This window comes from Pongo pygmaeus, chromosome 6 (assembly GCF_028885625.2).
Source record: "Pongo pygmaeus isolate AG05252 chromosome 6, NHGRI_mPonPyg2-v2.0_pri, whole genome shotgun sequence".
NCBI classification, from domain to species: Eukaryota; Metazoa; Chordata; class Mammalia; order Primates; family Hominidae; genus Pongo; species Pongo pygmaeus.
The window spans coordinates 148,901,599-148,913,998 of NC_072379.2; the positions used below are offsets into that span (position 1 = coordinate 148,901,599).

Here is a 12,400-nt window from a genome sequence, read left to right on the forward strand (position 1 = left end):
ATGGTGGCCCATACGGGGATACATTCTCTTCCTCTCTCATGAAGATGTGCCCCACTGCCTCACTGCAGTGGCCTCAGGGTAAGGAATGGAGTCACACCCAGTGCGACAAATAAACCTAGACTCTCAGCAAGGCAGAAAGAAACCAGCCGGCGACCTAGAGTAAAAGATCTTCACATACCACATGGACCAGGTAATCTCATGCATGAGCCAAGGAAGGCAACACCAGAAGAGCTGGTAAAGAATTTCATTGGTGGTCAAGACTAAGGAAAGAAAAGCTGCAGGGCAGTGAAGCATTCCTTGGTTAAGACATACCAAGGAAAGAGAAACCGCAGGGGCAATAAAGCATTCCTTAGTCAGGACAAAGGAAAGAAAAGCTGCAGGATGCGAGTGAAGTATTCCTTAGTCGGGGTATCTTGGAGGTTAAAAAGAGGTGAAAAATCCCCATTAGGGGGAGACTGAACTGCACACAAACCTCTGGTAGTAGGAAAAAATATTTAGAACTTCCCTTTCCCGTCTTCTCAGGGGAAGAAAGAGGCTAAGCTCCACTCCCGCCGGCCACTCCCTAGAGGGAGGGGAAGGAGGGGGAGAACAGCAGCATGGGTGGCTGGCAGAGGCATGGAAAGACCAGCAGAGAGAGAAAGAGAAAGGCAGAGACAGAAAGCAAAAATCTTTTGGCAAAGTTTTAAAGTTTTCTAGAAGAGGTGAAAGAAGAAAGGGAACTCAGGAATGCAAAGAGAAAGAAAGCAGAGTCAGTACTTTAAAGGAGAAGGTCAAAGTAAGTGTGTAAGGGCTATGGATGTGAAGGTAAGGAGGAAAGACAAAGGGGCCCTCTAGCCCAGGGTCAATGACTTGTGCAATTTGGGCCGGGCATCTGCTGAGCCTCTGGGCTGGTGCAGCCTGGGCCCAGACTGCAGCCATGCAAATCCCACCCAGCCCAAAAGACTAAGTAGAAAAGAAAAAGGAAATGGGATGACAGAGAGAGAGAGAGAACGTGCACGCAAATGAGAGAGAGACAGAGGGAGAGAATAAGTCAGAGAGAGGCTGAAAGAGACAGAGATTAGAGAAAGACACAGAAGGTGTGACTGGGGAAAGAAATAGTGTAAAAAGAAGTCAGAAAGTTGAGGCATGTCAAAGATGGCCTACAAAAGTTGTAAAAAATGTTGTAATAGGGAATTTATGCAAGAAATATTGTATAATTTAAAAGTAATTAGGTGTCCTAAATGTAAAGCTATTAAAGAAACAGTTTATGTGCAAAGCATGTAAGGAAAGTAAAATATACTTTTACTAAAAGAATTCTAAGGAGGCATAAAAATATGGATTTTTACCTACATTAAAAGGTTAAACAAATAGGTGCTAATGAAAATTCAAAAAGAAAATAAATATTGCTAAACCAAAGAGAAATATTATCCAAACCCCTTATAAAGGAAATCTTGCTCCAACTGCATCAAAAAACCCATTAAGGGCCCTCAAGCACAAAGTTATTAACAACAAGTTTCCACCTCCAGCGGCTCCTAGAGAGGCTGCAGCACAAGCCGATGGGGGAACCTAACCTTGAACAGACACTTCCTGTGCAGGGGAGGGGGCCAAGTGGCCATTAGACAGCACAGCCCAGCCCCAGGCCAGGAGACAGACAGCGAGGGCTCGGACAGGAGCAAAGTCTGAAGGCGGCCAGGTGAGGCACAAAGCCCCTCATTCCCAAAGCTGCACGCACAAGAGCAGTGAAGGCCACAGGGAGCTGGAGACCTTAACAGGGGACGGGGCTGTCGATTCCCCTAGGCGACGCTAAGCGGGGATGGAGCAAGGGGTGTCACCATGGGGCCTTGAGCCCCAAGACATGCAGAGTTCTGACAAAATACGGAGCCCCAGAGAGTCCCTCAGAGACAACGTAAGTAAAAATAAAAAAAGAAAATTTCTCAGCAAAAAGGCAGTAGAGACTATAAAATCAGAGACACCTACAAATTGCCTTACTTACATTCCACTGCTAATGTCCCCACATTTAAAACAAAAAAAGCAGTTTCTCAGAAATTATATACTGAGTTTATCTTCCACTTTCCCTTCCCTCAGAACTAAAAGTCTTTTAACACAAGTACCACCCCTAAAATTTCTGGTAAACCAGCACCAGCCTGGAGACCATGTCATCATCGAAAGACAAAAAGAAAAAAGAAAAAAAAAAAACTCAAGCCAGTCTCGGGAGGACCCTGCCTCATGCTGCTAACCACTGAGACTGCCATTCGCACACCAGAAAAAAGACAGACACATCACACCCAAGTCAAGAAAGCATCATCACCATCGGAATCATGAGCCATTGTTCCAAGGTTAAGCCCTATCAAATTAAAGCTAAGAAAAACTCAATCTATCTTTTCTTTTTCTTTTCTTCCCTTTACTCCCCATCTTATTATTAATGTAACTAGATCTAACTCATCTCAAGTTATTACTTTTGATGCCTGTTTAGTTATACCTTATAGAGATTTACATAACCAAAGACAGCTTACTACTTCAAAAAAATATCTCTGTCCCTCTTTGACTTCCTCAGATTGGGAAGACATAATGAGTTCCTGTAAGTATTTATAGTATAAAAGCCAACATTTCAAAAAAAAAAAAATCCTAGAGAAATTTTTGAAATGCACTTTATTGCTACTTCAACTTCTCCATCAATCACTCCTCCCAAACACAGTGACAAATCCAAAGTCTCTATAGTAAAAGAAAATCTAAATCAAACAATAGCAATTAAAACAGGGTATCAGGATATAAATGCCTGGCTAAAATAGATTAAATATTCTATCTGAACTCTAAATAGAAGCAATGGTCATGCTTGTGTGCATGGTAGGCCAAAGGTCCAGGTAGACCCCTTTCCACTCAGATGGTCCTCTACAAGACATCGACTGCATGGTAGCTCCTTTTCAAAATCCTACAGCCTGGGATAGTGAACTGTGCCAAACTCTCTCTCTGCTATTTCCTGAAGTGCAGTACCCTGTGGGTCAGCCACCGAGGGCCATCCAGCCTCCATATTCCAAGACCAATTTTACCTCGTGTCTCCAACAAGAGAATAATTTGGTGTTCCTTAGAGACTAAACAGGAGGCAGTGAGGTGAAGCACTTCCAAGAGCTGACGCATCACTATGCCCTTATTCATCCCGAAGCAGATGTACAGTAGTATTGTAGAACACCTTTACTAGACACCCTGACAAATAATTAGAGCAGTACTTGTGCTCTAGTTCAATTAGCTATCCTTTTACCCTGGTATTTCATCAACCAAAAAAACTTTTTCTTTTAAAAACTCAAGCAAAACAGCTAAGCCAAGACATGTTAAGAAAGTTTAAAGAGAAAAAACTATAAAATCAAGAGGAGCAAATTGTAGAAAGTAAAAAGTTCCCTCTTCAAAGTTTCCCTCCTTATTAAAGAATAAATCATAAGTGTTAAAAATAATAGTTTCTTTTAAAACCTAACTTCCTTCAAGCCTCCTTGCTTTGTGCTAGTAACTCTTCATTCAGCCTAATCCTATGTAGTGGTTAGATAAAAAAGAATAAGTACATTCTATGTCCTTGTACTTTAACCAAGATATTTGTGCTAAACTTGCTTACAAGCATGTTCCAGCTCACAGCCTATGCCCCTTCCTTATAAAATCATGCTGCTATAAAGACACATGCACACGTATGTTTATTGCAGCACTATTCACGATAGCAAAGACTTGGAACCAACCCAAATGTCCGACAATGATAGACGGGATTAAGAAAATGTGGCACATATACACCATGGAATACTATGCAGCCATAAAAAATGATGAGTTCATGTCCTTTGTAGGGACATGGATGAAACTGGAAACCATCATTCTCAGCAAACTATCGCAAGGACAAAAAACCAAACACCGCATGTTCTCACTCATAGGTGGGAATTGAACAATGAGAACACATGGACACAGGAAGGGGAACATCACACACCAGGGACTGTTGTGGGGTGGGGGGTAGGGGGGAAGGATAGCATTAGGAGATATACCTAATGCTAAATGATGAGTTAATGGGTGCAGCACACCAACATGGCACATGTATCCATATGTAACACACCTGCACGTTGTGCACATGTACCCTAAAACTTAAAGTATAATAATAAAATTAAAAAAAGAATGTTGTTATTTTCTAATATTTCATAAGCAACTTCCTCTTTTCCTTTCTTCTCCAGTACTTTTACCTATTTAAAAAAGTTTTAAATTGTAAGCCAATCAAGTTTAGTTTAAATTACAAAGTCTAGCTCCAGCCAATAGAGACAAGACACAGTAGCAAAGACAAGCTACGTAAAAGATAAAAATTGCTTCCCTCCATTGTTCAAGTGTGCTCTGGCCATTATTCCATCTGCAAAGAGCACCCTTTCTACACAAAGTAAAATTGCCTTGCTGAGAATACTTTTTGTCTACATGCAAATTTTTGCTTGCAGTACCAAAAAACATTCTATTTCTAAATAAACATTTTACTTATAACAACTTTTTTTTTTATTATACTTTAAGTTCTACGGTACATGTGTAAAACGTGCAGGTTTGTTACATACGTATACACGTGCCATGTTGGTGTGCTGCACCCATTAACTCGTCATTTACATTAGGTATATCTCCTAATGCTATCCCTCCCCCCTCCCCCCACCCCATGACAGGCCCCAATGTGTGATGTTCCCCTTCCTGTGTCCATGTGTTCTCATTGTTCCATTCCCACCTATGAGTGAGAACATGTGGTGTTTGGTTTTTTGTCCTTGCAATAGTTTGCTGAAAATGATGGTTTCCAGCTTCATCCACGTCCTTACAAAGGACACAAACTCATCCTTTTTTAGGGCTGCATCGTATTCCATGGTGTATATATGCCACATTTTCTTAATCCAGTGTATCACTGATGGACATTAGGGTTGGTTCCAAGTCTTTGCTATTGTGAATAGTGCTGCAATAAACATACACGTGCATGTGTCTTTATAATAGCATGATCCATAATACTTTGGGTATATACCCAGTAATGGGATGGCTGGGTCAAATGGTATTTCTGGTTCTAGATCCCTGAGGAATTGCCACACTGTCTTCCACAATGGTTGAACTAGTTTACAGTGCCACCAACAGTGTAAAAGTGTTCCTATTTCTCCACATCCTCTCCAGCACCTGTTGTTTCCTGACTTTTTAATGATCGCCATTCTAACTGGTGTAAGATGGTATCTCATTGTGGTTTTGATTTGCATTTCTCTGATGGCCAGTGATGATGAGCATTTTTTCATGTGTCTTTTGGCTGCATAAATGTCTTCTTTTGAGAAGTGTCTGTTCATATCCTTTGCCCACTTTTTGATGGGGTTGTTTTTTTCTTGCAAATTTGTTGGAGTTCATTGTAGATTCTGGATATTAGCCCTTTGTCAGATGAGTAGGTTGTGAAAATTTTTCCCATTTTGTAGGTTGCCTGTTCACTCTGATGGTAGTTTCTTTTGCTGTGCAGAAGCTCTTTAGTTTAATTAGATCCCATTTGTCAATTTTGGCTTTTGTTGCCATTGCTTTTGGTGTTTTAGACATGAAGTCCTTGCCTATGCCTATGTCCTGAATGGTAATGCTGAGGTTTTCTTCTAGGGTTTTTATGGTTTTAGGTCTAACGTTTAAGTCTTTAATCCATCTTGAATTAATTTTTGTATAAAGTGTAAGGAAGGGATCCAGTTTCAGCTTTCTACATATGGCTAGCCAGTTTTCCCAGCACCATTTATTAAATAGGGAATCCTTTCCCCATTGCTTGTTTTTCTCAGGTTTGTTTGTCAAAGATCAGATAGTTGTAGATATGTGGCGTTATTTCTGAGGGCTCTGTTCTGTTCCATTGATCTATATCTCTGTTTTGGTACCAGTACCATGCTGTTTTGGTTACTGTAGCCTTGTAGTATAGTTTGAAGTCAGGTAGTGTGATGCCTCCATCTTTGTTCTTTTGGCTTAGGATTGACTTGGCGATGCGGGCTCTTTTTTGGTTCCATATGAACTTTAAAGTAGTTTTTTCCAATTCTGTGAAGAAAGTCATTGGTAGCTTGATGGGGATGGCATTGAATCTACAAATTACTTTGGGCAGTATGGCCATTTTCACCATATTGATTCTTCCTATCCATGAGCATGGAATGTTCTTCCAATTGTTTGTGTCCTCTTTTATTTCATTGAGCAGTGGTTTGCAGTTCTCCTTGAAGAGGTCCTTCACATCCCTTGTAAGCGGGATTCCTAGGTACTTTATTCTCTTTGAAGCAATAGTGAATGGGAGTTCACTCATGATTTGGCTCTCTGTTATTGGTGTATAAGAATGCTTGTGATTATTGCACATTGATTTTGTATCCTGAGACTTTGCTGAAGTTGCTTATCAGTATAAGGAGATTTTGGGCTGAGATGATGGGGTTTTCTAGATATACAATCATGTCATCTGCAAACAGGGACAATTTGACTTCCTCTTTTCCTAATTGAATACCCTTTATTTCTTTCTCCTGCCTGATTGCCCTGGCCAGAACTTCCAACACTATGTTGAATAGGAGTGGTGAGAGAGGGCATCCCTGTCTTGTGCCAGTTTTCAAAGGGAATGCTTCCAGTTTTTGCCCATTCAGTATGATATTTGCTGTGGGTTTGTCATAGATAGCTCTTATTATTTTGAGATATGTCCCATCAATACCTAATTTATTGAGAGTTTTTACCATGAAGGGCTGTTGAATTTTGTCAAAGGCCTTTTCTGCATCTATTGAGATAATCATGTGGTTTTTGTCTTTGATTTTGTTTATATGCTGGATTACGTTTATTGTTTTGCGTATGTTGAACCAGCCTTGCATCGCAGGGATGAAGCCCACTTGATCATGGTGGATAAGCCTTTTGATGTGCTGCTGGATTCAGTTTGTCAGTATTTTATTGAGGATTTTTGCATCAGTGTTCATCAGGGATATTAGTCTAAAATTCTCTTTTTTTGTTGTGTCTCTGTCAGGCTTTTATATCAGGATGATCCTGGCCTCATAAAATGAGTTAGGGAGGACTCCCTCTTTTTCTATTGATTGGAATAGTTTCAGAAAGAATGGTACCAGCTCCTCCTTGTACATCTGGTAGAATTCCGCTGTGAATCCATCTGGTCCTGGGCTTTTTTGGGTTGGTAGGCTATTGATTATTGCCTCAATTTCAGAGGCTGTTATTGGTCTATTCAGAGATTCAACTTCTTCCTGGTTTAGTCTTGGGAGGGTGTATGTATCCAGGAATTTATCCATTTCTTCTAGATTTTCTAGTTTATTTTCGTAGAGATGTTTATAGTATGCTCTGATGGTAGTTTGTATTTCTGTGGGATTGGTGGTGATATCCCCTTTATCATTTTTTATTGCATCTATTTGATTCTTCTCTCTTTTCTTCTTTATTAGTCTTGCCAGCGGTCTATCCATTTTGTTGATCTTTTCAAAAAACCAGCTCCTGGATTCATTGATTTTTTGAAGGGTTTTTTGTGTCTCTATCTCCCTCAGTTCTGCTCTGATCTTAGTTATTTCCTGCCTTCTGCTAGCTTTTGAATGTGTTTGCTTTTGCTTCTCTAGTTCTTTTAATTGTGATGTTAGGGTGTCAATTTTTGATCTTTCCTGCTTTCTCTTGTGAGCATTTAGTACTATAAATTTCCCTCTACACACTGCTTTAAATGTGTCCCAGAGATTCTGGTATGTTGTGTCTTTGGTCTCATTAGTTTCAAAGAACATCTTTATTTCTCCCTTCATTTCGTTATGTACCCAGTAGTCATTCAGGAGCAGGTTGTTCAGTTTCCATGTAGTTGAGCAGTTTTGAGTGAGTTTCTTAATCCTGAGTTCTAGTTTGATTGCACTGTGGTCTGAGAGACAGTTTGTTATAATTTCTGTTCTTTTACATTTGCTGAGTGCTTTACTTCCAACTATGTGGTCAATTTTGGAATAAGTGTCATGTGGTGCTGAGAAGAATGTATATATTCTGTTGATTTGGGGTGGAGAGTTCTGTAGATGTCTATTAGGTCCGCTTGGTGCAGAGCTGAGTTCAATTCCTGGATATCCTTGTTAAATTTCTGTCTCATTGATCTAATGTTGACAGTGGGGTGTTAAAGTCTCCCGTTACTATTGTGTGAGAGTCTAAGTCTCTTTGTAGGTCTCTAAGGACTTGCTTTATGAATCTGGGTGCTCCTGTATTGGGTGCATATGTTTAGGATAGTTAGCTCTTCTTGTTGAATTGATCCCTTTACCATTATGTAATGGCCTTCTTTGTCTCTTTTGATCTTTGTTGGTTTAAAGTCTGTTTTATCACAGACTAGGATTGCAACCCCTGCCTTTTTTTGTTTTCCATTTGCTTGGTAGATCTTCCTCCATCCCTTTATTTTGAGCCTACGTGTGTCTCTGCACATGAGATGGGTCTCTTGAATACAGCACACTGATGGGTCTTGACTCTTTATCCAATTTGCCAGTCTGTGTCTTTTAATTGGAACATTTAGCCCATTTACATTTAAGATTAATATTGTTATGTGTGAATTTGATCCTGTCATTATGATGTTACTTGGTTATTTTGCTCGTTAGTTGATGCAATTTCTTCCCAGCATCGATGGTCTTTACAATTTGGCATGTTTTTGCAGTGGCTGGTACCGGTTGTTCCTTTCCATGTTTATTGCTTCCTTCAGGAGCTCTTGTAGGGTAGGCCTGGTGGTGACAAAATCTCTTAGCATTTGCTTGTCTGTAAAGGATTTTATTTCTCCTTCACTTATGAAGCTGAGTTTGGCTGGATATGAAATTCTGGGTTGAAAAGTCTTTTCTTTAAGAATGTTGAATATTGGCCCCCACTCTCTTCTGGCTTGCAGAGTTTCTGCCGAGAGATCTGCTGTTAGTCTGATGGGCTTCCCTTTGTGGGTAACCCGACCTTTCTCTCTGGCTGCCCTTAACATTTTTTCCTTCATTTCAACTTTGGTGAATCTGACAATTATGTGTCTTGAAGTTGTTCTCCTCAAGGAGTATCTTTGTGGCATTCTCTGTATTTCCTGATTTTGAATGTTGGCCTGCCTTGCTAGGCTGGGGAAATTCTCCTGGATAATATTCTGCAGTGTGTTTTCCAACTTGGTACCATTCTCTCTGTCACTTTCGGGTACACCAATCAGACGTAGATTTGGTCTTTTCACATAGTCCCATATTTCTTGGGGGCTTTGTTCATTTCTTTTTACTCTTTCTTCTCTAAACTTCTCTTCTCACTTCATTTCATTCATTTGATCTTTAATCACTGATACCCTTTCTTCCAGTTGACTGAATCGGCTACTGAAGCTTGTGCATTCGTCACGTAGTTCTTGTGCCACGGTTTTAAGCTCCATCAGGTCATTGATGGACTTCTCCACCCTGGTTATTCTAGTTAGCCATTCGTCTAATCTTTTTTCAAGGTTTTTAGCTTCTTTGCGATGGGTTTGAACTTCCTCCTTTAGCTTGGAAAAGTTTGATCATCTGAAGCCTTCTTCTCTCAACCTGTCAAAGTCATTCTCCATCCAGCTTTGTTCTGTTGCTGGCGAGAAGCTGCGTTCCTTTCGAGGGGGAGAAGCGTTCTGATTTTTAGAATTTTCAGCTTTTCTGCTCTGTTTTTTCCCCATCTTTGTTATTTTATCTACTTTTGGTCTTTGTTGATGGTGACGTACAGATGGGGTTTTGGTGTGGATGTCCTTTCTGTTTGTTAGTTTTTCTTCTAACAGTCAGGACCCTCAGCTGCAGGTCTGTTGGAGTTTGCTGGAGGTCCACTCCAGACCCTGTTTGCCTGGGTATCACCAGCAGAGGCTGCAGAAGAGCAAATATTGCTGCCTGATCGTTCCTCTGGAAGCTTTGTCTCAGAGGGGTACCTGGCCGTGTGAGGTGTCAGTCAGCCCCTACTGAAGGGTGCCTCCCAGTTAGGCTACTCAGGGGTCAGGGACCTACTTGAGGGGGCAGTCTGTCTGTTCTCAGATCTCAAACTCCGTGCTGGGAGAACCACTACTCACTTCAAAGCTGTCAGACAGGGACATTTAAGTCTGCAGAGGTTTTTGCTGCCTTTTGTTTGGCTATGCCCTGCCCCCAGAGGTGGAGTCTACAGAGGCAGGCAGGCTCCTTGAGCTGAGGTGGGCTCCACCCAATTCGAGCTTCCTGGCTGCTTTGTTTACCTACTCAAGCCTCAGCAATGGCGGGCGCCCCTCCCCCAGCCTCGCTGCCGCCTTGCAGATCAATCTCGGACTGCTGTGCTAGCAATGAGTGAGGCTCCGTGGGCATGGGGCCCTCCGAGCCAAGTGTGGGATATAATCTCCTGGTGTGCCATTTGCTAAGACCATTGGAAAAGAGCAGTATTGGGGTGGGAGTGACCCGATTTTCCAGGTGGCATCCGTCACCACTTCCCTTGGCTAGGAAAGGGAATTCCCTGACCCCTTGAGCTTCCCAGGTAAGGTGATGCCTCACCCTGCTTCAGCTCATGCTCGGTGGGATGCACCCACTGTCCTGCCCCCACTGTCCGACAAGCCCCAGTGAGATGAACCTGGTACCTTAGATGGAAATACAGAAATCACCTGTCTTCTGTGTTGCTCATGCTGGGAGCTATAGACTGGAGCTGTTCCTATTTGGCCATCTTGGAACCGCCCCCCTCAACAACATTTTAAATAGGTGTCTACGTTTTAACTTCTTCCTTATTAGACACTAGGGTAAAGGTTTCGTTTTTTTCTGAAATCAGCAAATGCTGAGGCTAGAAAGTGGTGGTTCTTAATCCCAGATATAAATTAGAATCACTTGAAGAGTCTGTGAAAGTGCCATTTCCCAGGCCTCACCCCAGACCAATTAAATCAGAGCATCTAGGGTAGGGCCCAGGCATGGTAAAAGCTCCCAGGAGGCTCTAGACTGTAGCAAAGGGCAAGACCCCACTTTAGCAGAGCTTCCAAGAAGCCTCCGTAGCCCAAGTCTCCCTGTTCCCACTCTGCCTCTTCTTATTCATCCTTAGGTGAACCCCAACTATCTAGAGAAAGGTCTCAGTTAATTACGAAAGTGTATTTTGCCAAGGATGCAGATGCATGTCTGTGACACTGACTCAGGGGGTCCTGACAACCTGTTCCAAAGGTGGTAGGGGCACAGCTTGGTTTTATACATTTTAGGGACACATGAGCTATTAATCAATATGTGTAAGATGTACACTCGTTCCATCCAGAAAGGTGGGACAATGCCAGGCGAAGGTGGGACAACTGGAAGCTGGGAGGGAGCTTCCAGGTTATAGGTAGAGAAGAGACAAAAGGTTGCACGCTTTTGCATTTCTGATGAGCCCCTCTAAAGGAGGCAATCTGACAGAGATTTATCTCATAATCAGAGGGGTGACTTTGAATAAAATGGGAGGCAGGTTTGCCCTAAGCAGTTCTCAGCTGGACTTTTCCATTTAGCTTAGTGATTTGGGGCCCCCAAGATTGAATTTCATTTCACACTTATGTAGACAGCACTTAAAACAGGACCAGAGGCCGGGCGTGGTGGCTCACGCCTGTAATTCCAGCACTTTGGGAGGCCGAGGCGGGCGGATCACGAGGTCAGGAGAATATGTGAATATGTGCCACATTTTTAGAAGACTAAGTAGTATTTTTTGAGTATCTTTTTTTCTTTTTTTTTTTTTACAAAAGCAATTTGCTTTTCACTTGACAAATTATCATGAACAGTATTCTACATCAAATACAAGTCTCCAGACACAGGCTCTGGTTTCCTTTCAGTGTGGGGGAGGGTGGTGTCACTTAGTTAGAGTTCCATCCCTGGCCTAGCACACCTCACATGATGCTCAACAATTGCTACTGTCTAAGAGAATTATCTGGATGACTTGAAGGGTCTCTCCATTTATAAAGGTCAACAAGGCCATCAGGGTGTCCTCAGCCAGGTACACACAGAAGTGATGGAGAAAGAAGTATCAGTGACAAGAGGGAGGCCAGAATTCAGAGAAACAGAACCGGCGTAGACATCCGATCTGGCAGAGCTCGGTCTTGTTCTTGCGGTGCTGACACATGAAAAGGGTGTTAATTACACTGTCTACCTATGACTGGGGGTATAACTCAGGGGTAGAGCATTTGACTGTAGATCAAGAGGTCTCTGGTTCAAATCCAGGTGCCCCTTACACTGTTCTACTTTTCTACAGCCTGAAATGGGCTTCTGGATTTCTATCCCCTCAAACTGCGTAGATTTTCATTACCTTCAAGTTTAATGAGGCCAGATTCCCAATGACATTCCCTTTATGTTTCTGCAATCATTTATTATACATCCCTGGTACCAGCAAGGGCACTTTGATTAAAGAAGACATCATCTAAGGTGAGTGGAGACACAGAGGGCAATTGCTGACAGGATGGCGAGGAGCTCATGCACTTCAGAGAAGCCTGCAGAGCCAGGCTCGTCAAACAGGCAGGACCTCAGCCCACTCTGGCTAGGGAGCCGCC

General features: G+C 42.1%; 1 protein-coding gene and 1 non-coding gene across 3 annotated transcripts in view; one reads left to right on the forward strand and one right to left on the reverse strand.

The window, feature by feature from the left end:
- Positions 1-12,400, reverse strand: part of LOC129040104 (uncharacterized) — a 73,568-nt gene that overhangs the window by 27,166 nt on the left and 34,002 nt on the right. The gene's annotated exons all lie outside the window — the stretch shown is intronic.
- TRNAY-GUA (transfer RNA tyrosine (anticodon GUA)) lies at positions 12,012-12,083 on the forward strand. Its single transcript has one exon. It is a non-coding gene; the product is annotated as a tRNA-Tyr (tRNA).